The 27471-nt window shown below is 45.7% G+C and overlaps 1 long non-coding RNA gene across 1 annotated transcript in view; it reads right to left on the bottom strand.

The window, feature by feature from the left end:
* The window catches only part of LOC121598071, a 55905-nt gene that overhangs the window by 26199 nt on the left and 2235 nt on the right, over window positions 1-27471 (bottom strand). The window lies entirely within an intron of this gene.

The raw sequence follows: 27471 nt of genomic DNA, 5'->3' as shown, positions 1-27471 counted from the left end.
CCATCGATGACATTCCCTTGCTCCCTGGCCATTAATTAATAAAGCTATAAAAACTCGCACGACCAAACTCGGCTCTAGCGAGGACAACGACAACGACGAGAGCAAACTGATGCTGCTTCCTCTGAAGGCTTCTTCGGCTGCTGCTGCTTCTATTTCGAACATACAGGTTCACTTTATGTTCGTCCGGACACAGTAAAAAAAAAATCTAGCTGTTATATATCCGACCCAGCGAACGGCCATTTGTGGGCCTGGGAGTCGATTTACGACCCACCCACAAGCTCGTTGGAACCGACCATTTTTGGCAGGATCGTATCCTTTTATTCATTTTCGGCCACGATGGATACTGCCGGTGCTTCTGATTACGGTACTATCGTGAGGCCTTTTGAGCTCGATCAACGACTCAAAGAGAGTACTTACTTTAGAAAAGTATGTTGGTTAAATATGTAGGTCCTAATTAGTGGGAATACGCTCACGACCTGACTCATCGTTCGAATATTCGGGCAATTGAAATATTGCAAAACTTATCAACCTCAAATGTTTCTCGTTGCTTCCTTCGGTAATGAACAGCACGCAGCTCAATGATATCATCGTTCACACCGGCCGATCGGGTGGTCCCGAAAGATTGCGGCTTCGATGAAACGGGGCGGTACCGTGTTTCATGTGCCGCATGCCGACAAACGCGCCTTATCAGTGCGAACCGAATAAGGTAGTCGTATATGGATTAATTTGGTCACCTCTTCCGCCATCATCGTTTTTCTTCTTATCGCAAACAACTTCTGCAGCCTATTAGCAACCATCAATGGTCGGTGTGTGTTGTTGTGATGGCCGTCCCCAGCAAGTCTGCGCTTTTGGAGGACATTACAAACAACGGACATGCATCGTCTTGCCGAACGCAGAAAGAAAGTCAACCTTTGCTAACAAACCACGATGGAAATTCCTTTGCAAGAATAGCAAAGTGTCGCATCTGTTTAAACAAAACCTCACACACCGAAGCTACAACCACAACAGTACGCGCACATGAAATGTGTGAGGTACTTTCACCCGGTGAACCGATCGGATTACCGAAAGGCGCAATACAGAAAGGTACAAAATCCTTTCCACGTGAGGCGTTAACTGAGCCGGAATTAGTGGAACCGGGTGCTCTCCCGGCCCGCCTATCTGCAGTTTTGGGACGGACCACTTCAACCCGATCGTGTCTGGGGTGGCAAATCCTGTACCGAACAAATGGAAGGTAGTTGGATCGCTTTGCTTGACCGTAGAGAAGCTATAACGCCTTCCGACTGCCACACACTGTTGTCGTTCATCATTATGGTAATGGTATTTCCCAGCATCGTTACGAACCATGTCCCACACACGGAGAAGCACCAGGAGAGCGCTCACCGTGACAAACCGAGCGTTTTGCTACCTTTCAGACGACACCGGGAGTTTCCACCGGTTGGAGTGATTGTTTATGTTTTGCTTTTAGCCAACGCTGCGCCCACGTTTTGTAGTCGCTTTAGGCTTGATCCGATCCTGACTTTTACCAGACTTTTTGGTGTTTCAGAGCGGAATCTCCCGGTCGAAGATAAACACAGCCTCATGTGTGGCTCATTTTTGGCCGTCTGTTGTGAGAGATTTGACGTAAACAGAAAACGTAACCACAATGAAATGCCTGTAAATTATGTTACTTTCGCTACATTACTGATACACAGCACAACACCTTCCATCTGTAAGCTGCGCTATGAACCTGCTATGAACTGCTAATTATAAAATATTCGATTAATCTTTTCCCCATTCCAATACTAGTCACAAGCGAACCTCTTCCAGTTATGATCAAATAATCTTATAATTTATACCACATCGTTCGGACATAGGAATAGTTCTGCGCCAAACGTACGCACGACCGATGCCGTAGATTACAGGAAGCTTCGCTACATTTACCATGATGCTATTTAGCCGCCATAGACAAGTCACGTTCTAGAAGCCACATATCACGAACTGCATGCCCTGCTGTCGCAACTAGAACAGAAGTGGACGTGACTTTAAGCAAGTTATAGACAAAATCATACCGCCATAGCCATGAGCCAAACTGCGGTACGGAATTCTAGAGGGTCAATCGAAGGGAAGTGAGCAGCAATCAATTAAATCATGTCTATCGATAATGAACGTACAGTTCACAGGGTTGTGTCCTAACGGATATTGTACCTACAGTGTGGTAAAAGAAAATGTGACAGTAAAGCCTGATATTTAAAAAACACAGTCATGAACTTGGTAATAATTGGTATAATCCTACAAGGATTGAAATTTGCTCTTTAGCTTCTATTAGTATTTTAACTTTATACAGGTACATCTAATATTTATTGATATTAAGTGCCATTTACGTCATAGCAATTGCACCGTACTGTGTCACCGACTAGTTGAGATCATTAGCAAGCAATCAAAATGAAACCCATTCCACCTTATCCAAACAAGCGCAAAAGCGACAGGCACGTTCGACTAATTTAATTTCCGGTTTTCAATCTCAAACCATTCGCCTAAAATAATCACTGCTTACCACACCACATCATGCCCCTCTTTACTGCACGTTGCGCGATCACTTCTAGCCAAACACTATCTTTGACACAGAACCACCGTAATTAGTTATCCCATTTTAGGCTTCAAAATCACATTCCCACCACAACTGCGAAACGATAGGATATGGCCACAGCTCACTTCATCAAATTGACAGCCAACGGAGGGGACGGACTAACTGGTGCAGTATACACTGTTGCGACAATAGACGCACGGAGCATGCAGTAAATCTGAAATTGGCTAGCATTGTCCCAATAACACCCCAACACACACACACACAGCTTTCCTCTTCACGGCATCATTTGACTCCATAAATGGGGTTCGCAAACATCGGCCCGGTTTGAATTAATTTCGATTTGTTAGCATTAGAAATTGGGAAACGCCTGGGGGGGGGGGAGGGGGAGGGAGTGAAGACCTATTTGCCCTCTTTGAACAAACCGAACGCCCCTACAACATGGAGGACCATGTTTGGCGGTGGTGCAGATTGCAATTAATTACACCGGCAAAGCACAATCCAATGAACACTGCGAACACTTGCCGAACCCCGGTAAGCGTACTTTGGTGCATTTATTGCATTGTTCGGTCAGGCCACCCTTGAACCGCCATGCATCCCGGTGAGAGGACACCCACACAAAAAAGTAGCCACACCCGGCAAGTGGCTGAAAAATTTCACACCTAATCATCGTTCAGGACATGGTAAAGTGTCGGCGTGCTCGGCACACATCACATTCCTCCGAACTTTACTACATTCAAATGAAGCGTACTGGCGCCAGCGGTCCTGCCTCGTTGTCTGGCAGGCGAGCCTGGAACACGAGTAAAAAAGGACGAAAAGGAAAGTGAACCTATCGCTGAGCTACAATGCTACGAATTGCGAGACGATGCTTCTCTCATTCCTTTGCAAGTCTAGTGCAAGCAGTAACACAAAAAAACACCCGCATGCTCTTACACCAAACCGGGTGCCACGTACGGATCGATCATGTTGCATCAAGTGATTTATGCGAACATGCACCGACACTGCCGGTCGATTTTTCATCCGATCCCGCTGCAAATACGGTACAAAACGATGCTACGAGAGGATTGCAAAGCGGCGCTTCAGGGTAGCACAATGCATGTCCCTTTGTGCGCCTCATCTTACGGGCCGTGGCGGTATTCGACAATTCGGTGAAACTCTAAAAGTTTCCTATTTTTTCTCGCAGGTCCTTTTTTTTCTCAAATTGGAGACATTGCCTTTTTCTTCGGCGTGAAGAAAAGTCATGGAATTTTATTTTAAAAAGAATACTTATAAAATATGTTTGAAATTTAATATAATTATTTCCGAAGCAGACTATCAGCCAGGAGAACCTATAAAAATCTATTTTTCAAACAGAAAGCAATTTGCAGAACAATCTGCTGTTCCAAAACCCTAGGAGGATTAACAAATCGATTTATAATCTTTTCATGTCTTCAAGTGCCCCGGAATAGTGCAGTCGTACGAGCAAATCGTACCGTTTCCGTTCACACTACCCAAAAACGCCCAAAACGCCACTGCCGAAAGATGAACAAGTGCGGCCAGCATCACGAACCAAAGAAAAAGGACACACTGTCCGCGTATACATGCTGTACATGTGGGAATAGAACATCACTTTCCCGCTGTACTTTTCCTGGTACTTGCAACCGATACCGGCTACCGGACCACGCAGGAAGGAGCCTCCAGTTACAGGCATGGCTCCGATTTCACACATCGCACACATCGATTTTTCGGCCCGTTTTTCTTCTCCTTTCGGTTTCGGCTGCAACCGAAGTACAACGTCACGCATGCTAATATTGCAGTCCAGTTTTGCCCGCTTTAAAGTTCAAGCCACACTTCAGCAACAGCCACACGCTGGGAAAATCAATACTTTTCCACGACCTAACCCATTACATGCTCGAGATTCCCCGCAGTGAATCAACGCGCTTATCTCTACTGCTGCTGTACTTCATATCGCACTTTCATGCTATGCATCCAGTCCCACTCGCTGGATGAACCTACGCAATACATATTTCCTATCATCGTTCTGCTGCTACTGTAATTATCGTCACCAGCTGTACCATCTCATTGTGCAGGGATCGCGAGAACAGACAAAAAAAAACCCTCCGATTGCTGCTGGGAAAATTGCTGAGACCCAACAAGAACCTCTTTTCCATTTCCTTGAGATAAACTATCAGCGCATCTGCCCACAGTTGCTTTGAAAAAAACAGAAGCCGAATCAGTCCCTAGACAGCTATTTGGTGGCTTGTCTGGAAAATAAAGTGTTCAATTTATTGACTTCCAGCAATGTATTTCCCCTTTCACACAAAGTGCTTAGGAAATCTACTCAATTTGCTCTCACGCGTGACGTAGAGTGATAAGAAAAATTGAGAAAATAGATATTTGGAAACATAATGTAAGTGGTGCTTGCAAATTGTGAGGTACATTTCAAGCATTAAGGGCCTGAAATTTTAACCCAACATTCTGAACGGTCTGCTGCGATCTGCGCAACATTAGCAGCTCGTTTTTGCTTAACCTTTCATTTAACTCTCCTTATCAGCACCATCACCAAGTGTTTCCCTACTTTAAAGCTTCCCCTAACCCTAAATGGGAACTTTTAAACAGAAAACCGATGTCTTCCCGATAACAACTACCGTTCTCGCTGAACCCTCCTGCCAATGCAAAGGGTTCACCACCATGCATTGCGCACTCAGGCTTGATTTGTACCGTTTTGCGTTTTTTTCCCGCGCCCTTTCTGACACGATTTCAACGCCGCACGAACCCGATGGAGCGATTGATGGCATTGATAATTACAAAATTCAGTAGGAGATAGCAGATACCGGAGCGCGGCACAAAACCCCGCCATCGAACGGCGCAATCACATGCGCTATCGCCTACCCTACCCTGCCAGGCGCACACCGTTTTTGGAAGCCATACGGTACGGGGTTGTCTGGCGCGGCAAGCATCAAACACAGCACAGGAAAGAGCGTTATTATTTTCGGCTACACCTCAAGTCACACACGGAGGAGGAGAGTCTGGTGTCTTGTCGGCCGATGATGGCCTTATGGCTTGGTTTGTTTGAGCATGTCACTGTTTGTACTTCGCGCTGTACATTTTTCGCAGAAAAGAAGGTGACAAAACACGCCTCGCAAGGGTTGCCAAGCCTTCTGCCCGCTGGCTGATGTGGACTTTACACTCCAGCTTGCAGCTCTATTTCCTTGTGGCGGAACATTTTCTCCCGTTTACATACAGGCTGCTTACAGGGTGCCTGTTCCTGTTAGCCTACCGTAACCGTTTATGATAAAACAGACCACATCATCCCCCCTTGGCTGTGCTATCTCTCACCCTTTTGGGGGGACTTCCTAAATCCAGTGTCCTCTGTTATCAGGTCCTCATGTTCACAAACCCTCCCCAAAATGGCTGACTCCAACGACACGCGGTCGTGGTCGAATGGCGGCAAACTGTCTTTTGTAGCATCAACCCCTCGCCCCACACTTCCTCCTTTGCCATCCTCGGGAACATTGTCAAACCATGCGGCTGATGTGGAGATACCACCAACTACGAACTACGCCGATGTTTGCCGCCGTCGAACCACACACACAAACCTCCACACGGTTACCGTAACTACCGGTTCCATGTAATGGATAAGTGACGGTTGTTTCTGTTTTTACATTCTCGCACTCATCACCGCCCGGCCAGGCCACACGCAACCCATGGGGTGACAATGATAACGACATTTAAGGCCACTTTAAACGAAGTGTAGAACGACACCACCACCGGGGTCTGAGTTTGATCGAGTGGTGAGGAAATTCCGCGAATTGTTGACTAGTCTGGTGCTGGTTAGGCATGTGTAGTTCCGCTCGCTCAACTGACTCAAGCACACCAGCCAGTGACGACAGCGGGCGTTGATTTGAAGGTGTGCGAACGACATCATCAACTTGATTACAGAGCCCTACTACTCGAGGCTCGGATGGTTTGTGCTTCTGTTCAGGTGAACTCATCAGCAATTCGAATGAATTCTTTGTGATGCATTCTCAATTACTTAATGATACATGTCCCAACGCCACTGATAGTGTGATCAATAAATATATTATCGCAGTCATTCCTGATACTAAGGTGACGGTTTTTTATGCAATATTTCTAGGCTGATGCAATAGTTCGATTTAAATAAATTTGTATGCCAAATTTAAATCAAATTTTAATATGAATATCTCATCATCTCAATATCCCCGCAAACGAGAAACATCTCTTATCGGTGACGTAGTACCTGTTAGCTCCACAACACAACAAACTTAATGCACACCCTTGTATCGCATCCCAAAATCTATGTACCACATAAAAATAGCTGTTCACACACTTGTTATCTATTGCTCGACCAAAGGACGCGATCCGCACTATGCGGTGAACCCTCACCCCTTGACGATCCGGTTCCCATGTGCGGTGATTAGTAACGATACCACCCAACAACCTGTCGCTTTAAGTAACCATTAAAGGTATGACCCTTCGGTTATTGGACATCGAGGCCCAGTTGGAGAAGGGAAGGAACACACAGTTCCAAAATAAAGCAACACAACCCGGTAACTTGTCACCCACGCCCATATCCCGATAGCGCCGGACGCATTGTTTCTCGGTCGGCAAAACATCAAAGCGGACCGCTTTTCTCTTTTGTTCCTCGTGTCCGTGTTTGCTGCGTTTTGTTTTTTTTTTTTCGGCGGTACCCTCTCTGTGATGTGCCCCGAGCGTAAAAATCAATAACTTCATACAAGGGACGATCTGTCCGTGTAGACCCCGAGCACCGTTTTGCGGACTTTACGAGCCACAGCAACAAAGCCACAGCTAACGATCGATTGACACCTTCTCGCAATAGATTATCAGCAGGTTGGACCGCACCCTGACCTGCGATTCCACACAACAGGCCGGCGAGCTGTTTCGCAAAAGGCAGCACGAAAATGTGGAGTTCCATTTCTTCCTTCCCTTTCCATCGATCGATCGATCGTTGTGGGCTTTTGATAAGATCGGGCGAGGATCACGAGCCCTTGGGTACGGCTGTATCCCGGCCTGACAAGGTGCAGAGCAGAGCATGTGTTTCTGGGTGGGAACGCTGCCCTCGGTGACCACCGTCATGGAAAATTATAATGGTTTTAGCTCGGAAAGCCGCCACCTGATAATTGAAAGATTTGTTTTCCTTTCGTACGGCCCACTTTTTCGTCGCTAGAACCGTGATCCTGGAAGATGATAAATGGAAATATTAAAAAAATGTTGGATGCACCACAAAAGAGGAAATGTCAGGATGGTTTATCACATAAAAAGCATGACAATACTATTGGAGCAGATCAGTGAAATGTTCTCTTTTGGCTACACAAAACTTTTCAAACATTCTTTTGTGTATATGACAAAATTTGGCATTCGGACAATGGCACTGGCAGAAGTAGTTCGACAAAAGTTCTACATGCATAGCACTACAACAAACGATGGAATGGAATAAAAAGGTGTTTGTAGAAATCGAACAAAGCCCGCGAAACAAACATATCAGACACACATTAAAAGGAAACAAGCGCACACGCACACCGCGGCACAATGATGCTTCACCACAGAAACATCTTTGTTATTGATAATTTTTATGAACCTTTCCGCTTGGCGGCATTTTGACCCTTTGATGTTGTTGCACATGTTTCGAGTGTAGTTTGACGTCTTCATTACACTCCCACACCGTTTCTCGAGCGTCCGATTGTTTCGATACTGATGTTTGACGCAATGCGACTTTAATAATATGTACTTTGAATTTCAACATTTGAGTTAATAATGGACTTTTGGCATTGTTTTGCTTTTGAGAACTTATTTTTATATCTTTAGCTTTTATTTTATACGTTCATGTAAACATAAATCTTAATTTTTGCTAAGGATAAACGGTCTAGTAGGAAATGGACCCATATTCAGCCATTGCAGGTTCCATTGCTTCTACCATTAGGTCACCTACCCGAATATATTATCGAACCTCGTTCTACGTATACAACTGATACAACTTTTTGAATCTATAAACCAACCAAATATAGCACTTTTCATGGTTTATTATTTTACAGTCAAAACTCTGGATACAGACACATCTAGATCCAGTTCTATATTTGAAGGAAAAGTGGCCGATTTTTTATCATCATCAATAAAAAAATCACTCCAACAAGCGGTAGGTAAACATTTTGAGGAAGCTTTTTAAAGTATTTGCCTCCCATACCCTCATTTTGTTCCTAGAACGTCCTTGAGTAGGCGGTATTGGCATGCAAAATCTTTTTTTTTTGTATGATCGAATGTTCTATTTTTTGTCCAAACAGGACCGGGATCTACATTTTTGACAGAGTTTTTGGTTTTTTGTAGATCATTTGCAGGCATTTTTTATGGCAACAATATCAAAAGCGGTATGTGTTATTATACCACTACCAAGAGGGCAAAACACGAACATTGTAAAAACACCATCACTGTGAGCCATTTTTTGAAACACATAACTGTATATATCGTACCTGTACTAGGGAGACTATTTTTACAATTGACTTATGCACTCATTTTTTTAAACTTTTTATATCCCTGATCGACACCCTGATCGTAAAAAAGTGACCTTGTCTCCTAGCCCCAGATCTAGTTCTACTTTTTTGCACTGCTTTGGGAAATATTGAGAGCAAATACGATAACATTGGCCATAACTTATATTTATGCTTTGGGTATAGTGTCGAACATGTGTCAAGTAGCATAGCTTTTTTTTCCTACCAAAAATGTATTGCCAAAAAACATAAATTCTTCCATATAGGCTGATAGTATCGTGCGGCCTCCTATTCCTAGGAAACACCTATTTTACATATTCAGATACAAAAAGGTAGAAGAAAAACTTTGGGTGTAGTTCCAGAACCCAATTGCAGTCAATGTCGTAAGCAAATGTTCACCTCTCAGTACAAAATGGTCCATTTCGCTACGAACGTTCCCAAGCAGATTCTCATTTCACTTCAATTTTATATGACCCTTGGACCATTCGCACTGCCTGCTCCGATCGATCACCTCAATGACCAGTTTTATTGGCCCACATTGACCCTTTGAAAAATGGCCATGGTTTAGAAAAACAAACATGCCACACCCAGCATCGATTGCGGGATGTCCAGTAATTGGTATTCGATGTACCCTTTCATTTACAGTTTGTAAAGGGTAAACCTCAAACCGAGACACTTTGTAAATATCTCCAAACCCGACACGCTTCCTTCTTTAGGTTGCGGTACACCAAAAGGGGCATGGTTCAGGCTGTTCAAGGGTAGTGAGTTACCTACAGGTCGCAAATAAATTGCTCCCATTTCTGTGCGGGACCGACTGATCGGCCGAAACGAGACAAATGAAGGAGGAACCATCCGGGAGTCGACGATGGCTTCTGTTTTTTAACTTGCTCTTTTACTGCAAGCAGGCAGGTGAAAAACTGCACATTTTATGCCAAAGCGCATTGAAAACGGGAAATCATCCCACTGCACAGGCGAAGTGATCCCGCTCCGTTATGAATTATAAAGCTTTTTTCACAAAACAAACAAACAATAACGGCCTAAAACCCTTTTTTGCGGTACATTTTGCTAGCAATCCTTTTCGTAACCCGTTAACCCGTTGTGCCGACATTGAAGCCAACGGAGACATTCGAACAGTTGAGCATTCTGTATCGCATTAATTGTTGAAAGAAGAATTGAGTCCCTCCCTTATGCAAAAACGGATGCCTACTACCTCTACCAACGGTACGAAACACAGTTCCCGCAACCATTGCTGCTTACTGCCTCGAAGTAGGTGTAATATTTTGTAAATATTAGGTAAAACTCTGAACACCTTCCGATTATTTGCTCTTCTATTTTGGCTCCCTCGGCAAAGGGGTGCCATCGAGCCGCCTGTACCTCGGAATGTCATAAAACATCGTCGAAGGCAAATTTGCCGCCTGCGCAAACGCACGACCGCTCGAACGGGTTTCGGCCAGTACCATCCATGGCGTGGAAGCAACGATGCATGCGAAAAAAGGGTAATTATGCTTTTCGCTACACCCTTTGCACTTGGTGGATGCTGGCCACCTTTCTCCGTTAACGTTGATAATACAATAACAATAAAACGGAACACCAAACCAGCGAACGGGACCTTCAAACGGGGTAAATTTCGGCACTCTTGCAAAAACTACCATTGGAGGATTGGAGGAATTTGTGGGCATTTTTTTTTATTGCGCTCCGCACACTGTCAACCCCTTTCCATATCCTTTCGCCCATTATTCCTCTACCTATCGGGTTAATCCTTTTTACGGCCCACAACAGATTGTTCCCTCATACTCTCACCTCTCGCCGCACACACGCAGAAAGATAGTATGCCCGCTTCGTACCCGCCCGGTGGGTTGTTGATTTTATTGGCAAAATATTGTAAATAGCAAACAATAAAGCTGTTTGCATTTGCAATAATGATAAATCCTTTCCCCACTCCTTTCGATGTGCCGGGCGAGCGGGCGATAGAAAAGGGTAAAACACCGGCAAACGGGGTACAACCGGGCGGGGGAAATTATTTCACCTTTTCCCATTGTTGCCCGGTACACTTCAATGCATGCCGAAGGGCACCATTTTAAAAACATTTTCAGTGGGGAAACGGGTTGAAGCGGCAAGGAAAAACAAGCACTCGTCGGTCTGAACAATAAATGAACCGGGTCTGTGTGAGTTTGCCAAATTATTGCCAAAACGTATTGCTAAAATGGTACGAGGCTCGCTTGAATTGCAGCCATTGCAGCCAGATTGTGAGAGGAAGGGTTTCCAATAAATGGTGGCAAAAAAAGGATAGTAGATATTCGCAAAACTACATTACTGATATATGACTACAGAGAGCGTTTGGAGAGTTGGCAAAGGGTTTTGATGAACATGATGGGTATAAAAATGAAAAATAAAACTCGCTAAAAACACAACATCGTTCGGTATATGATCGCCATGAAAAACCATGCCCCTGTAAGGCTGGGCAGCATCGAAAATATGCAAACCGTAAATTGCCTTTAATACCTGTGTTTCTACCCTGAAGACTAATAAAATCTGGCTGATGTTTGAATCGTTCTGGAAAAGCCATCACATTTTTGGTAAAATCGTTTTTCCGAACATACAAGTAGGATGTCTGGCACTGTTCATAAATTTTAATTAAACAATGTGGCCCACTACCCAATAGCGGATTTTACTACGACGCAACTCCTCTATCGCTCATCTAGCCGTAGCTTGACTCAACCGTCCTATCGCTTTATTTGTATACTTCAGAGGCAGTCCCCGAGTTCGAGAACCAAATTTCGGTTTGTTCAGCAACCGTCCAAACAATGACTTCTTTCACGCATTCCCAGACCAATGAAATAATGATTTGACGGCTAAATGTAATGAATTATGATTGAGAAGTTGAAGAAGACGCATACTGAAGCACACAGAAAGGCTCCGTTTTCTAATAGTACTGCATCGTTGACAGGCATGTGCCAGATTTGACGAAATCATCAAAATAGTCTTATTTCAATCATTCTAAACCCTGGAGGATAAATTTTGTCCCATAGCACTTGTCCTCGCAAGACCTCCAAACTACACCGTGTCTGGAACGCAACGCCATAAATTATGGGTTTTAATACATCAACAAACCACTTGTTGCCGTACTTGCGCAATATATAACTCAAAGTGCGCACAGAAGAGGCTGTAATTACTCACAGAAGAAAATAAAAAAGAAATGCACAAAGCGGAAGCAAAATAACAAATATCTTTCTTTGGTTTCATTGCTCCACATTTCGATAGCTTCTTAGCTTCTAGCGCCCTTTTAGATGTACACACAAAACCTGTGTGTTTCAATTTTTCTTATCCCGCGCCTTCTTTTCGCTCCTTGAAAACGACAACTCGTTCTTCACACGCCGTACAGCAAAGAATCTTCGGTCTAGAACCTGATAGGCAGGACGCCAGCGATTATGTCCTTCGTCCTTTATCTTATCCCAATTCTGTCTACCCTCAGAACAAGACTCTTGGTCCAATTCGTCTTTCACACTTTCAAAGTGGCTTTGGTGACTTTTTCCTACACTTTCTCTAGTCCCGATGGTGCAGGAAGGCAACCTCCTCGCTGGTTCTACCATTTATCAACATCAGATGGATCCTTCTGGGAAATACCGACTGACCTAATTATTGTCACATTTTTACATGTCGTCATCCTATTTTCAACCATCAAGCTTGTTCGGTTTTCTCCAATAACTGTATGTAAATAAAAACAAAACTGACATAGAAATGAATCGTAGCAGGAAAAGACTGATCAACAAGTGGATTTTTATTAAGCGTGCATAATTAGAGGTGCCGAAAGGAATGCCTAATGGAGCATATTATTTTGTAAACATTCATATAATGCTTTTAATATGGTTGCGGTGGTTGTGTGAAATTTAAAATGCTAAAGAAAAATTAAAAGAGTTTCAAATAATTTTCTTTCATTCCTAACAAATATTGTTGTACATCAATCTGGAGGGAATGTTCATTGCCCTCAAGAAATGTCTCCCTAGCATGACCCGGTAAGTCACTTGTAAAGCAAACAGCCAATCACGCAACCGTTACCTAACTCGTTGGTGGTATGATTTATTGTACAGTTGCATGTGCAATGTCACTAAATATTCCACTCCACGTCATGTTGTTGGTCAGTGCACATGTGCGCACGCGAAAGCCCCAGGAACCACATCGTCGACGTCCGCGGGGCCTGCTGGGAGGGTACGTACGGAATTGTCAAAATATTTGCACAAATCCCTAATTTCCATGGTGTTCCACGAGGTCTGCAAACAGATTAATACCTCTCCATTCGCTCGATGCGGATAGGCGGCGGCAGTCGATAATGATAATCGGCACGCGATTTCGTGCCGCTTCTATTGGCAACCGGCACTTGGTAGCCCCTGACCGAGTGAAAAGCGTCCGGCGTCGACCGTTGGGCAGCAGCACGAGGGACCGAACAGGCCTGTCCTGGGATACGTTGCCACTGAACGCGAAAGCTACATCTCGTGCTATTGCTGCTAGTGCCGTTGTTGCTGCTTGCCCCTTAACCAACGATCTCTGCCCGCTGTGATTGAATTAATGTTCGATTTAATAAGCCAACGCACGGCATGCGACGTCACGACCACGGGGCTGCAGCAAAGGCCCGGTGCATCGTCGGCGGCTGCGGCGTCGGGCGTGCTTTCCACACTGCGCCACACGATTTTGATTTCGGCGATCGAATTCAATCAAATATGTTGGACCATGTTTAACATCGGTTCCCACCACTTTACCGCCACGCCAATGCCTTCGTTTCCTAATGGACGATCACAAAACGTTCAAATCAGATCTGATGAGACGGCGCTATTTTTTTTTTTCTGGTCAACGATTTTGCAAGCGCCAAGAAGCGCTGTAAGATGCGCGATAATGGAACACATGTTACTACCGCCGTCGGACTACACAGTGGCCAATTTGTTAATGCAATCCGCCCCATTCTACACTGCGGCGCTCTTTGAAGCAGCATGTACACGGGCAGCAGCTACTCGACACGCGCGACTTGTGTGAAGTGTCTACACAAAAGGAAAAATAAAACATTCCATTTTACAACTCCCCAGTACACAACACTGCACTACCTTTCGAGATGGTAATGAGGAACGATATTTGGCTGTTTCATTGCTGCCGGAACTAATTAATGAATAATTACTCGTGCTGCTACATCGTATCGATACCGGATGGCTACTGGAATCGCTGGTGATTCCTGGGAATTGTGATGCAATGATAGGAAGGACTCAATTGATTGCTTCTTTAGGCATGCGTGACTTCTTTTGTTTTTATATATTTTAATTATGAGCGAATCACAATTCTACATGATATGAATTTCTTCCGTTTTTTCTCGTCTAATTCGTAGTAAATAGTACATTTTCTAGCAAATCGAACCAAGAAGAATGTAATTTAACAATGGCAGAGCTCCCGATACGGAAGAATGCCTACTCAAAGATTGCCCTCCCTGTTTGCATCCTTTGCGAGAAATGTCTGCCACGCGCATGTTTCGAAAAAATCAATATGGCAGCTATTTTATGTTCCACCCACACAGCAATGTTTACGATCCCAAAAAAAAGGAAGACGGTAACATCTCGTACGCAGAAGCACCAGCACCAGCATCCAAAGTAGCTAACCGTGGCATTCTTCGTTGCTATGCTGCGCTCACAGAAACAATACTCACCGTTGCTAGCAGGAATGAATCTTTTGACTCATGGGGAAATAAAAAATAATTGCTCATCTACCGTTAAGCACGGAGAATAAAACGTGGCGATACACGCTCCGCGAAAATCAATCGATCATTTCCGTAGCAGGATCGAACCGTTGTCGTCCAAGCCAGAACTATATCTTCCTTTCTATCGCCCTCACACCAAGCGACAGCCTCATCCACAACACACACGGATCGTAAACTTTTATTAATGTCAAAATAAACAGCAACGAACCTTTCTCGACCGACTTCTTCTCGAGCCGTACCGTCGCAGGGCATGTCGACACACATAGTGATCGGGTGCGAGCATCATGGTCTTTTGCTTTTATGCCAGCAAACAGAGCCGGAATTCCAAGGGTATTTTGACTGCGAGTTCATGAATCGTCGTTCACAATGCCAATGCTTCTTTGCTCGCTTTGCAAAACCCATCCAAAATTAGCCTACATCTTCGACGTTCCCGGATCATACGCTGGAAAGGTTCTCGAAGGCCCAAGAAAGAAAGTCGTAATGATATAAACAATTTTACGAGCCCGATGGCAAACGTCTTTTTTTACGATACCAGTAAAGATGCTGACGAACGGGCCCAGAACCCGGTTCCCTAGCCCCCGTTTTTCTCCAACGACTGGGTCCCGACTGGGCCAAGGCCGAGACGACCGTCGAGAATGATTATTACCATTCCGCCGGGCGGCACTCCTCGGCTCTGCTAGCATTTACTCCATGCCTTTGGTCCTATCCTACTCTATTCTGTCCTTTGCTACGCGACGCTTTAGAGCTGCAGTCATTATAGCTCGCTTTGAGAGGATGCAAAATAGAAATTAAAAGCCCGGTAGGTGGCAGGCAGCAGCACAATGCCGTTTTACAGGACATGGTCACACGTTCTCCGTGTCATGGACGAGGCCGAACAGTGTTTGGGATACTCCGGACGCACCCAAACATTCGCTCTATCTCTCTCTCTCTCTCTCTGTCTCTCTCTCTGTCTCTCTCTCTCTCAGTGATCCTAGCAATTAAAGCCCAAAAGGTGGAAAGAATTAAGCAGGTTCATTAAATCACAGGTGGAACTCATTCTTGTCACAAAGCACTCTCGCACAGCTTCAGGTTTATCTACCTAGTCTACCTTCGCGACGGGAACAGCGCGATGGGAGAATGGCGATACTTTCTTCCAGCCCGGTGGGACGATTAGTGATGTGGGATTTTTGGGTCGATTAGTGGACGGTTTACCTGGAGATCCTCGAGATGAGCCCCCCGGGAGAACATTGTATGTTCCTTTTGGAACACGAAATGGTTCTGATGGATCTGTCCGTGTTGTCTTTGTGTCGCGGTTTACCGAAAGTACCGAATCGGAGATGAGGTGAAGGTGACAACGATCCTAATTTTGCAAACAAACGGACGGGCTCTACGTGCTGAGGGTATCATTACTTTTCCTAACAACTCTTAGTTTTAGTAATAATGAGCATTATTTGCAAAAACACATAAACAACTCGATCATTGTACATTAGCTAAAGGAAGACGTTTTTGCACCATTCTTTCTCCGACTCTACCGCTTCAAATATGAGTACCCTCCTATCTGATCCAATGACAACAGCCTTGTCAACCGTAAGCCGATAGGTACACACAGGAAGCAAACCGTTTGAGCAAACAGTTCTGACAGCTACGATTCTGTAATATTTACTCTAGGCGTAGCGGTTTCGTTAGCTTTGAGCTTACCGGCGTGTGCGTGCTTGTCACGCCCGGTGTTGGCCCTCCCCACTGCCCACAGTCGGCATCGATGCACAGAGCAAGTCAAGAGCTCCCCCAGTTCGTTTGGCGTTTGGAGCTACAGCAAAGCAAAATAAATTGGGTGCACGGTGCCTCACAAACGGGTGAACACAGTAATCGATAAGCCGATCGTGTTCGTTCAGCTTCTTCGCACAGCGCTGGAAACCAATCAAACCCACCCAATTGCCCCCAATGTGTTTACCGATGGACTAAAGCCGCCCGAAGCTCATAAATTCCATTCGCGCCCTTATCGAGCCGACGATTGGTGTTGGTGGCAAGCGGGATCGATTAGACACCACGGATCGGAACGCCGTAATCGTCGATACACGATCTACTAAAACCCCCGTCCGACGGTACTCCATAAATCCTAAAGACGAATTGCAACCCATTCGCCTTGGCCTGGGGCGCGGGCTGTTTAGTTCTTGCTAGACCACCCTTTTTTGATGTTTCGCAGCGCCCCGACGAGTAGCGTTTGCTCGAGACACTCGAAAAAGCCGCTGACAGGGCCTGTGTGGAGCTGTGAATACGGTAGCCCTCTGACAAATATTCCCCCAGTCCCAGGAAATCTACCGAGCCCCCAACCGAAACCGCTCGCGTGAGATCGAACATGGCCTCCAGTTGATAGCTTCGCGCGCTTCGGTACTTCAATTTATTTGATTTCCATTATCAAGCACCTTGTTGCGTCGAGAGGGTGAGGTGTTCTGACCCTTTTCACCCCTTTTCCCGTCCGTCGCTGCTACAACGATGACCATCGATCAATCCGAAACCGAGATAGGGTGCTGTGCTGTGTGCGGGATCGCAACAAGAAGAAGCTTAATTTAAGAAGGTACAAGTAGCGAGCCACATGTCCGGCTACCGTTGCCGTACCGACCGTGATAACAGAGTTGTTGCAACATGTTGGCGGAAGTTAGTTGCTCTTCTGCTGAAGGGCTGATGTTACACCAGCTACAAGTAATCCCTATCAGAACGAGACTCGCCAAGAGCATAAACGTGACGCGATTCCTCATTCGATAAGCGCAGGCAACCGCAAGACAATTCAGCGTAGATCGCATTAGTTTCGCATGCATTTGTCATCTCGTTCACAGATGACCGACTACTGTCCGATGTAGTGCGAAATACTCGCACAATCTTATCAGCCCACGACCAAAACAAATACTATTAGTCGGTAGCACATCTAAACGCATCACTTACTGGCCCCAGAAGTGGAGTTATGCAATGAGCTGTTGTAAGATAAGGTTGTAGATAGCTTTCCTCGTTTACACGCAGCTTAGGGTTTGAAGTTGTGTATTAATCACCGGTAAGTTTGTTATTTCCCGAAATGATACATTTAAATATTCCAAATTAACTTCCAATTAACGTAAAACTCATCCCAGAAATTCAGGTTCCATCGAGATCTCATTTAAAATTATAACCACATTCAGCAGGGCCCGTGCGCACGTCTTCCCTTGTCGTCAGCCTTCACAGTGAAACCAGAAGTGTGCCGTTTGAGTTTGATTTAAGGCTTCATCGCGCAAGATTTATTTCATTCATACGACCCATCCAAACTTTTATCCACCGAGTCGATGGGTTAAAACTGGGGAAGAAAGGCATCACTAACGTTTGTTTGTTACGTCTTTTTTTTCAAAACTCCTCCAGTCCGGTACGACAACTCAGCCAACCGTGCTGACCCGGGTGATGAATGGGCATTCCGATCGGATCCGAAAAGATCGATGTGAGGTCCGAACGGCACCGTCTAAAGTGCACCAACCAGCTCGCAATCGTCACCGCAGGTGAAGAACCACAACGAAGCCCACGAGAACAGGGTCGGGTCTGGTGGGTTTGCCAAACGGTCCCCTTTTTTCGCTCCCAACACACCAGTCCCTATCCCGCGCCCTCAAAACACACAAACACACCCGAACCGGGCGAAATATGTTCGTGCGCGCGCGGGATAATCAATATATCAATCAATCAACTAAGCCCTCCCTAAATGGGGCTGATTTATGTCAGGTATCGGACCTCGATCGCGTGTTGTGCCCGAAAAAAAGAGAACCTACACGATTTGTTTTTTCATCCCCCCTTATTCCCGCTTCATTCTTCGATTGACAATCGATCGCGGAAAGATCGCGAAAACGGTCACGGAGGAAGTTGCGGAGGGTGATGGTGTCCGATGGGGATTTAGATAAATTCAATTACTAAACCATAATCGATTGATCAACGCGCCATGTCGTCAAGCGTCGTTGAATGAGTCTCGTTGTAAAACCACTCGATCTTTATGACGAGGGCGACGAGGGATTCGGAAAAGGATCCGATGAAACCGATTGACGAGCGCGAAACAAGACAGATCCGTGGGTCTGGAGACGTCGTCTACCTCCCAGCATAATCTCTCTTCGCTCCCATCCTGCCAACCCTCCTGCCCGGGGATCCACAGGATTAGGGCAACACACACACACACCAGTCAATGAGATCATCCCCCGCCGGGTTGTTGATCGTGTTGAGATTTAGGCATGGTGTTGAACGAACTCGTATTCCACTTCCATTCATAAAACTCTCTTCTACCTCTTCATTCAAGCGGCCACAGCTTTTGTGTTGCCAGCTACTTCGGGGCCCCAAGACAAGCCTCCCGCGGGATCGCAGGCCTACATGCTGTTGCTAATTCGAATGAGAATGGAAATTTATGTCCCTATCGGATGGATGACGGCTGTTGAAAGCACCCCCTCTATGTCCGCCTGCCCAACCCTTCTCCTCCTCTCGCCCGGTATGTAGCTTGATATGCCTTCAATCGGGACCGGGTCCGAAGACAAAGCCTGCTCTACCCCATCCACCAACCGTCAACGACGAGTGTGGCATTAGTGTGAGAAAATTGAAAAACGAAATCTATCCGCTTGTTAGTGCGCCTCTTATCCGCGTGCGAGTGTGTGTTAAATAGAAGATTTTTTTTAATTCCATGTCCGACCGATGTTTTCCTCCGCTCGAAAGACTCTCAATCTATAGATTTGGATGATCCAATCCACCGATCTGGCCCCGTACGCCCACTGGATCCGCCTGAAATGCGGGACGTCCGCTCATCGGTGCCAAAGAAGATGAAGGATTTATATCCCGAATCGAAGGATTTATCGTTCATTCATGCACGTTCGTCTGCGTCTAATGAACGAAAATATTTTATTACCACGTTTAATGTCAAACGCTTCGATGGACCAATAGCCCCTGAGAGCCCCTCTGATCAAGGTGACCCCGGTTTTTCAGAGTGACACGTACGTCCCTGAGCCGAGTGGCCCGGGGGTTATGGTTTAACCATTTCCTATTTGCTTACCACCCACGCGCGCACGTTATTTCCTTGCCATGCCAACGACACTCCAGCCAAACTTTCCGAGGACGTCGATTAAGCTCGACACGGCAGAGTTCGAAATGGCCCCTGGCGTGCGACCAAAGGACATGTTCCCCAGCGCGCTCTAAGTGCCTAGCGTACGATCAGGCCCCGAGCGGAGCATCGGACTCGTCCTCGTCCTTGAGCGTTCGACTAATCCATCAAAATGTTAAGCGCACTTACTCTTTTCCACCTCGAAGGTGAGGACATACACACAATCTCTTGCTCACAAGGACACGCTGAACCGATATTCAGTGGATGATATCCAGAGCTCTGTATGCTTGGGAAGAGTAAGCACTCACAAAACGTGCTGAAAATGTGTGTGCTCTTAGGATCCACCTACAAAGCACATCAACACTATGTGCATTTGTTTATGTATATGCGTGTGCTTGTGTGTGTTACACACCTATGTGTGAAAGTAGAAAGAGTCAGAAGCGAAAGGCCACAATACGCACGACACACCAATGGTATGCAGATTGTTTTATGTTTTGATGATTATGATGTTTTCGTATTTCCACCCCAAAGCGTGCAATCGAAGCGGTGGTGCGTACGACGGCCGCACGAAGGCTCGTCGTTTACGAGATGGCAATTTAGGCATCATCGGGGACGAACGGCCTCTCCCTCACGTACTCCGTGCCGGCGAAGACACGTTCAGGATTAGGTGCTTTCGTTCGTCGAAGCAATTAGCTTTAATTACACAAATTTTCTCTGGTCGTGTGACCTATGGCCTTGGTTTAACTATTGCAGGTTTTAGTGAAGCTGCTCTTTCGAGATTGAGCCGATGGTTCGATTGTAGGATTATTAAATCGCTCGACACATACCCGTAAAGCCCTCCTGCATTCGGTTCCAATCACCCGATATTCTATAGAACGACACAAATGTACGGAGCACGCCATCGGTATCGTAAACTACCTTTAGAAAAACTACCGAATACATCCAGGAAATATTTGGAAGCTATTGCAATGGAATAAATTCTAACTAATGGCAGCTGCATTCAAGAAGCCATTGCATATAAATCGAGCAACAACGCATCAATCGTAGGAAAAATCAAAGATCATGGCAATATGATTTAGTTTTTATGTATCCTCATGTATCCTCTCCAAGAAGACCTTCACACTTGACTGCTTAATCCTACTGTCCCAAAAAAATGACCCTAAATTGCTAATGGTTGCTTTGCGTTGCTTTAGAACGTTTTCACGTGAGCCGCTTAACACTGTTCGACCACCAATGTGGACACCGCTTGGTCAGGTTAACCACATTTGCATTACGCAAACGTTATGCTCCGGATTTTCCAGGAACTCCAGAAAGAACACACAGCCTCCCGAAACGCTCCACACCGAGCGGCAGAGCTCGACAAATTAAGACTTTTATTGTGTGCCGCGGCGGTTCCGCCGCAGACCTACAGCGTAGCTTTTCTTCAACCGGCAGCCTCCGGGAGTGGTGCGATGATGCAAATGTGATGTCCCAGGTTGAAGAAGGTGTCGACAGAACCTAATAAAACAAGCGACCTAACGGGCAACGGCGCACGGGCAAGCAAACACCCAAATCCAGACCGATGTCGGTGGTAAGTATCATGTTTGGTGTGGCGAGAATTTATGTCCGTTTTAGATTCGTTTTTGTTTTGCGCCGGCTCCGGTACAGAAGAAGAAAGAAAGGATTTAATTTTACGACTACATTAAATTAAAATGTTTCCCTTACCGGTTCTTTACCGGGCTGTTCGGGTCATTTGTATGGGTGACCTCTTCCCAGATCCCAGTCCAAAACGGCCGTTATGCGCCGCCCAACGTTAAGTGTCGTTTAGCAGATCTGGTATCTCTATCAACTATCAGCCAGACAGATTCCGCAGATTCCTCAAAGAGTGTATCCTCACAAAGTTTGACACATTAGCAACATATCTGCTGCATATCCGTGTCCAATGTCACACACAAATAATGATCATCACTGGACAAGGTCACAAAACAGTTTGACTAACTTCCAGGATACGCATGGCCTCGAGCAAGCAGACTCAACCACCTCGGGCATTGAATGTCAGTTATGCGTGTGTGGTCTTGACCTTCCTGCTAACGAGTCAGTAGAAGCGCGATCCGAATAATTACTGAAACATTGATAGAGATACCAAACAAACGCTCCGCAGGCCCGTAACACGAACGATCAATTTCGTTCCTAATTTTGGAAAATCACTTTCAAATCACTCTTGCCAACAGTGACCCTGGTTGTCTGGTTGCCAGGGGTAACAGAGAGGACGAGCCTCATTTCACGGCGCGTCACTACTGGACAGTGCTGCGGAGGCTGCGGGCAGCTCAGCAGTAAGCAACACACCGTGACGCCATTGTTGTGACAGCTCGACTATCGCAAACCAGAGGACTGACCCCTGATAAGGTCCCTGATATCCTGCGTGGCGTTGCTAACCAAACCTGGTGGTCGTCGCACTGTTGCTCTCCCTGCTGCTTACAGCATCCCGCTGCTCCGTTTTGTTGCACTCCCGTTCCCTGCCCAGACTCTTTCTTCTGCATTCTTTCTGCATTCGGTAAGGATATTTGTTGGAGTTTTTTAAGATAATTTCGTAGAAATCATAGCGGGAGCTCTCATTCTGGTAGCGTTTGTGACGTGTTTTTAGACTACTTATGGGCACCCGGGACAGTGCGTGCCGAGAAGCAGAATACACCCACAGGGCCTACGCCTGTGGTCTCCGAAGGTTCAGGAATAGTGAAACTTTTGGTTTACCTCAGGTTGATCGTCAGTGGTTTGCATTGTTTCAGTCTCATTTTCCGGTTTGTTTTCCACCTAAAGCAGCCTATTGGGTAGCAACGATTGCAAATCAACATTCCTGCAACACCCTTCTTCGTTGAGATGAGTTCAGCGAAGTTTAAGCGACAGGTAGTTTCTGTGCTGGTTCCTGCCGTGCCCGATCCGTACACCATAGTGTTCGGAGAAATCAATTTTTTTGCACAACTACCTTGCCTTTTCGACGCCATCGAGTGACACTTTTGGTCTGCCCGGCATGGTGCACTCGCTGGGAGGCGATCGTGGTGTAATGGTTTACGTTCTTTTGTTATCTGTTTTGTTCAATGTTTTAGCCATTGGGCTTAAGAGTGTAAATGAATGAATGATCCCATTCACTTTATACTTTTGTTTCTATTTAACTTCGAATTTATAGGAAACACATCGCTATGTTTTGAGGTTTCTTCGAGCTCGAATATCGTTCTATCTATATCGTTGAATTCTATATACATCACATACCATTACACACAAGCTAATTGGATCTTTTTATTGCATCTTGTTGCTTCGTCCCCTTTCTACAAAACTAAACTAGATGTCCTTAAAAATCAATTCTTAAAAATAACACTAAAAGAGTTAAACAGCAGAAAAAAATGCACCCAATGGAACAGGCCTCTAGGTATGGGCGTATTGGAATTGTCTTTTTCCAGTAGCTCTAATAAAAAAAAACTGCTATCCATTTATTACCGGCCTGCAGCTAAGCATCGCTGTGCCGAACAGACGGTTCACATTCGGAGGTTTTATAGGACCAATTCACTAGCCTTTTAAGAAACAGCCAATTAAAAATTACAAGCCTGCTGGCCCAAAATACGGCATACCAAAAAAAGGATGGAAAAAGTACCAACCAGCACCAACTGAGGTAAAAAGATGTTTCGTATGAGAGTAGTGAGAGGAAAAAAATCACACACCGAATTCAATATTCAACCTCTCTTAGTGTTATCGCTCGGGAGCTAAACTAAACATTGAAGTCATTTTTCCGTTCACCGACATTCTATCACCTCTATTCTGGAGCTCGATTACCCAAAAACCTTTTAGAAACGGTTTCCTTTCCCCGATTGCTCAAAGTGTGGCTCGCAAAGGACGTGCAGCACTCGTCGCATGGGATCGTTTTATCGTTTTAGAGCCGAAACTACCGACTTTACCGAATTCCGGAGGCGGAGGGCGTAGGTTCCGAGCGCAGTTGAAATAAAAAATAGAAACAATGTTCGATTGCAAGAAGCTTTCCTTTCCTGTACAGAGCGATATTACAAATGCAGAAGTTATGATAGATTCGTGTTTTATTGGCCCTGTCGTACGCCAGCTCCAGTAAAACCCGAACCCGGCCCTCGACCGTGGGTCTCGAGGTTCACCCGTGGAAAGTCATTATAGTTTAGGATTGAGAGGAATTCCAGATTACGGCCCCGGTCAGAGCGGGTGGACTCGGCCGAACGGTACACGGACGGGATCCTAGCAATCGATGCTATAATAAATGGGTTTTTACAATTGTTTACTGTCGAGCGGCACAATAAACCATCCGTTTGCCTCTCCAATAAACTTACCAACGCGTACACCAGTGCTCCGAACAGCATGGTTTGATCTCACTCGGTTGCTGCAAGAAGCACACGGGCAAAAACATTGAAAATGCAAATGGTCAGCAACCAGCTACACCAGCTCCAGCCACATCCACCGGATGATTCTTTTACAGCGCTTATCCGCCCCGCACACGTCCAACCGAACCGTGCGATAGAAGGTGAAGGAAGCAAACCAACCGCTCACGCGACACCACTTCCTTCGAAGGGGCTACAGAACGTCGCTGGCGCATGACTTGGTAGCCTTTCCCTTCCGGTGGTACCGGATACCGATCAAGACCACTCCCGTTATTCTACCGAATAGTTGCCCGCTGGCAAACGAGCAAAGAAAAACCCCTCTCTCACACACACACACATTTACAAACTTGATTCTCAAACTCAATTGACTTGTGTGGCCTTTCGCGAGCGATATCCCTTCAACCCCTTGGGGTGGTATAGAAGGCAGTGGCCACGCTCCCTTTAGCAGCAATTTCGGGCGCTTTATAAGCGATGCCTATCATCACTGACAAGCTCTTTGAAGTCAAGCGTATCCCCGCCTAAATGAGTTGCAAATTTCAGTAAATCAAAGCACCTCCTCCCTCCCCGCGGGCCACCTGGCACCGTCCGCGCCGTTAAGTTCCGCGGCTCTTGGACTGTACTGCTGCGAAAATAAATGCTTGGGTAAATGCTATTACGCCCAACATGCAAATTGAATTGTCGAAACCCACCCAAAAAGCGAACGGTGCCGCACTTTGGGGTGACAGATTATGTACATAGCTCCTCTTCGCAGCCACCTAGAATTCTGTCAGTGTGCCTGGGCAATGGTTCTTTTCCCGAGATTCTTTACCATATTTTGCTATCAAAAATCTCATGGAACTTTTTCAGGAAGTAAGACATCATAAGTAAACTCATCTTTGTCATAAACTCATTTCTATTATTCCCTTCCTTAAAAAAGGGGTGGAAAATCGGCAAACCGTCCCTCCTTGTCATTACTATGCAAAACGCACTGTTGCTGCGACTACCTCAAGCTTATGCTAACTGCCTCGTTTACTGTGTGCTATGATGATAAGATCAGCGCGGGTTTTTCCTTTCCATGAAGCTGTGTTCATAATCGCGAAATGATGGTGATAAAGCCAAAAATTGACTGGCCTATTATGGCATCACGCGGAGAGAAGGTATTTTCTCCGAAGCAAATGGCTAAATTAATTATTCCTAACCCTCCGGGTTCTGGAATTAATTGGAGTACAATTTTATATATATTATTACATTTTTACAAGCTGCTAGAAAAAGCGGGAAGCAGAAAAGGACATTCTTCAGAGCGCAGACTGTTAAATAGCGACCGGGCAGGCAGGTGAAATCACTTCTTAACGCTGACGCTGGAAGGTGTTTTCTACAGCCGTAGTACAAAAGGTTCACGCGTTTGTTTCGGAGAGTTGATTAGCAGCTTGTAAAACAAATGGGTCGGGGTTCGGTGCTTGCCATCGAGGACACCGATTCCTTCCAAATCCAAATGCCCCAGCACACATCCATCCACTACTACCGCATGGTGTGAAAGCAATAAAACACTCACCACGCGCTTACGCCCGCCGATGCGCGGGGCTTTTCTCTCCCTTTGCTTTGTTCAAGCGGACAAGGGATATGCCGATCGGCAACACAGTTCTTTGTTGCTCCCGGGCTACACTTGATCGAGAGCATGCAGGGGATGTCATAAATTTCGCTTCTTTATTCGTGCCAAGCGCAATCGGGCGCGCGTTCTGAGAAGATGAGCCTGCACCTGAGCCGATCAAAAAGTCGGCCAACCACCAACAGCTACAGCAAGGATTTCCTACGTTTGCCTACAGCAAGTTCCCCGTCTCATCATCCCGACCTGTGCAAAGGCTTTGTATTTGGCTTGGCTAAACAACGTCGGCGGCGGTGGAGGCGTTGGCATGCTGCTTTTGTTAGCTTTTGTTGGACAGTTGCAGCATCTGTTCCAGTTGCACGGAGCGAGCACCAAACCGGGGTGAACTAATTTTTCTTCACCACTTCCCCATTTGTCCAATGGACCCGGGTGAGATGTTCGCTCGCAAGGCAACCGCATCATTCGCCTTTGTTGTTTGACGAGTCGTAAAACTGGGACTGAAAATTATCCGCCCAACAACAAATTAATTTCCACCTTTTGTTCAAACCGCACCGGCTAAACAACGAACGGGGCCGGTAGGGATGGCTTTCGTTTCGTTACCCTTACGGGGCATTCGTTCGTGTGATATAGTTTGTATTTTATTAGGCTTTGCTTTTTCTTTACTTGTTGTACGCCATTATGCAACATATGATGGCTTAATCCCGTATGCTGGTTCTGATTTTACCTCCTACCACTTTACCTACACCATATGATGACTTAATCCCGTATGCTGGTTCTGATTTTACCTCCTAACAATAACTCTACTGAAACCGTGCTGTATAAAAAAAAAACACTCACAGAAACTCTTTCCAATTCTTGTATCATCAATTCAAGAGCTTCACAAAGCCATCCACTTCATTTTTTGATTAATTTATTCTTTTTCCTATTTCTATTCCTCCGTACAACATGACGCACAAAAGGCTTCCAGAAATCCTTACCGAAAATGCATTACATTATCTGCTCTGGCTCATCGGTTTGGGTCGAGTGGTTGGATAAATTATTAGGCAATAACATCCCTGCAAATAGCAAAACCGTCTCCAGCATGATTCCAATCATGGTTTATTACTCTACATCAGCTCAATTCAGCTCTACTGAGGGCTACCCAAGCACGGGAAGGATACAAACCCAGGTGACCTCACAATCTTAACCCGGGGTTCCTTAGAGTCCAATATCGTACCAAAACCACCATAGGTCACCCTTGTTGTAGTTACCACCTGCCGTGTTTGTGCAGAACCACACAAGGAGAAAATCAAAATAAAAGACACAAATAATCATTTTAGATAGGAGACAACGGGCACGACGGACCTCAAGCCGGTAGCCAGCCATGTGTGTGTGTGTGTAAGATCGTTCTAAGAAGTGACGATTCTATCGCCTCGTCTTGGGTCTTCTTGCACAAAACATCGTTCTCGTCCAAATGGAAGTCTCTTATAAACCCATCAATCTTAATTACCCTTCATATCTCCATTCGAAACATGAACATGACGCACCCAGGACGCGCTGGACACGCACCGGGGTTTGCTGGCGTGCGCAGTGAAAGCAACAGTGTCACCCAACTAAAGGCTCTTTTGTGTGCTTCATTCTCTCAATGGGAAAGAAAGCACCGTGCAAACTCCAC

This window comes from Anopheles merus, chromosome 3R, assembly GCF_017562075.2.
Source record: "Anopheles merus strain MAF chromosome 3R, AmerM5.1, whole genome shotgun sequence".
Classification (NCBI taxonomy): Eukaryota; Metazoa; Arthropoda; class Insecta; order Diptera; family Culicidae; genus Anopheles; species Anopheles merus.
This window is presented reverse-complemented; position numbering and strand designations above follow the sequence as displayed.